Here is a 2928-nt window from a genome sequence, read left to right on the forward strand (position 1 = left end):
GCCACATCCCATGTGTCAGCCAGCGGGAAGATTTGTATGTGTGTGTGTGTGTATGTGTGTGGGGGGTTCCTTATAGTTGCATCTCTTCCTCTTTTACTCTCATTGTATATCTCTGTCCCTCACCCCTCTGTGGGCTGGTTCCCAGACCTAGGCCACATCCAAGCTGCCCAGCGTCAGACCCGATCTGTAACTAAGCTCAAGCCCTGGTTGTCTGCATGAGCAAATTCTGTAGCTGCGATTCACCAGCTCATGCAGCTTTGCCAGTGGTAGCCAGATGGGGCAGATGACATGGTGATAAAAACACATATACCTTCTTTAATCTACAGCTTCCTCCGTTGCTACCTTCGGTGGAGCTGCAGCTAAGAAATCTGCAGAAACAACCTGTGGGTGAAACTATGTTGCTAGGTGTGTGTGGTTAAGGTCTCTGCACATCCCTCTGCACATCCCTGTAACCAGGGCCGCCCAGAGGATTCAGGGGGCCTGGGGCAAAGCAATTTTGGGGGCCCCTTCCATAAAAAAAAGTTGCAATACTATAGAATACTATATTCTTGTGGGGGCCCCTGCGGCCCCGGGGCAAATTGCCCCACTTCCCCACCCCCCACCCCTCCGGGGCGGCCCTGGGGAAAATAAACATTTGAAAACCTTCCGCATCTTGGCACAAACACAGTTTTGAGAAAACTTCTTTTCAAGTCACCTTTACAAGGTATCACTGGTTCTCAGCATCAGCTAGTGCTAAAAGGCACTAAAGCTCATTAAAATGGTTGGACAAATATTTTCCGTCAAAACTCTTTTTGGATCAAAACTAGGGGTTTTTAAAAAGCAGAAAAAAATCACGGACAATGTCTGCTTTCCTTCAAAATTTGTTGTTGTTTTTTAATTGAAAAGCTGAAATTAGTCTGCCAAAACCTGAACATGGTTTGGGGGTTCAGAAGTGTGTGGCCAAATATTTGCTGCTTGCTGTGTTTGATTGTTTAAAGAAACAATAAAAAAATTCTGCTTAAAAAAAATCCAAAACTTTTGAACCACCTCAGCTTGTGACCAAACACCTCAGCCCATCCAGTCAGAGATTTTTCCAGGTTTCTGATACTTTGCTGGCTTCCTTGACTCATATCTGTCTCCATAACTTTGGGTTCATTTAGGTTAGAACATAAGAACATAAGAACGGCCATACTGGGTCAGACCAAAGGTCCATCTAGCCCAGTATCCTGTCTGCCGACAGTGACCAATGCCAGGTGTCCTAGAGGGAGTGAACCTAACAGGTAATGATCAAGTGATCTCTCTCCTGCCATCCATCTCCACCCTCTGACAAACAGAGGCTAAGGACACCATTCCTTACCCATCTTGGCTTTATAGACATTAATGGACTTAGCCTCCATGAATTTATCTGTTTCCTAGAGACTGGCTCCGTGGGGTCCCTCACAAACTGGAGACTGTTACTGTGGGTTTGTCTTTAGTATAGCTTATGTACATACTCCACGAACTGAGCATTTGAGCTTGTTCCAGAATCTGGGATGAGCCTAGGTTGTGAAAACTGAAATGCTCAAAATAGCACATGCATGTGAATGGACACAGGGTGCTAAAATTAAATTAACCCAGGGGTTCTCAAACTGGAGGTCGGTACCCCTCAGGGGGGTCGCGAGGTTATTACATGGTGGGTCCCGAGCTGTCAGCCTCCACCTCAAACCCCGCTTTGCCTCCAGCATTTATAATAGAGTTAAATATATAAAAAAGTGGTTTTAATTTATAAGGGGGGGTCGCACTCAAAGGTTTGCTACGTGAAAAGGGTCACGAGTATAAAAGTTTGAGAACCAGTGAATTAACCCCTCTGGAGCCTCGGGGAATGCAGGGGAGGGGGGGTCTCCCTTGGTAGGGTTGGGAAGGAGGTAGGTGGTGTAGGATATTGCTCTTCTCATGTGATCCCTCCCCCATGGCTCTCTTGGCTCTATCACTGTTAATCTAAAGAGGCTAATTTTCAATGAAGCTCCCCTCCCCTGACATGAATCTCCCTACGGCACTGAAATTAAATGTAGACTGTAATTTGGCATTTGAGAAGTGAAAGGGATGGTGGTAGCCCTAAGGGGAAAGGTAACAGCTTGGCTTATTGTGTTAAATAGCTGTCTGCAAGCCTCAAACTGCTGAATGAGCTTTAGGGTAGGGAAGGCTATGCCTCCCCAAACAGCCTGGCCCTGCCCCTTATCTGACTCCCACCCATGTCCTGCCCCCCGACTGCCCCCCTCAGAATCCCCAACCCATCCTGCTCCTTGTCCCCTCTCCGCTCCCCCCCCAACCACCACTCCGGGACCCCACCCCCCACCAACCCCCCTGTCCCCTGACTGCCCCGACCCCTATCCACCCCCCCGCCGAGTCCTGACAGACCCCCGGAACGCCCACGATCCAACCCCCCGTTCCCCGTCCCCTGACCGCCCCCCCCAGTAGCGCTGTCCAGGGCCGCTCTTGGGTTACCGCCGCCTCTCCCCTCTCTCGGAGCCTCAGCGCGCCGCGTCCAGGAGCTGCCCCGGCCCCTGGACAGCGCTGCAGTGGCGTGGTTCCGGCGGGACCGGAGCTCGCAGCCCCGCCCCCTTACCATGCGGCTCTGACTCAGTGGGAGGAGCTCAGGCCCCACCGGAGCCACGCCGCTGCAGCGCTGTCCAGGGCCGCTCCTGACGCGGCGCGCTGAGGCGCCGGGGGATGGGGGAAGGCGGAGGTGGGGCCTAGGGCCCCTGCGGGGCCTGGGGCAAATTGCCCCATTTGCCCCCCCCCAGGCCTCCCTGCCTGTAACCCCCCAGAACCCCAGCAGCTCTGCCCATGCTGGGGTTTTAGTGAAATTCTCTCACTGGACAGTTTGTGAGTGGGGTGTTGGTGGGGTTGTAAGGGGGTGCCTGGAGGGGATCATTGGGGTGGGTGTTCAGTGGATTTGAGGGGCAGCTA

This window comes from Terrapene carolina, unplaced genomic scaffold, assembly GCF_002925995.2.
Source record: "Terrapene carolina triunguis isolate 2854851 unplaced genomic scaffold, T_m_triunguis-2.0 Scaffold836, whole genome shotgun sequence".
In the NCBI taxonomy this organism is placed as follows: domain Eukaryota; kingdom Metazoa; phylum Chordata; order Testudines; family Emydidae; genus Terrapene; species Terrapene triunguis.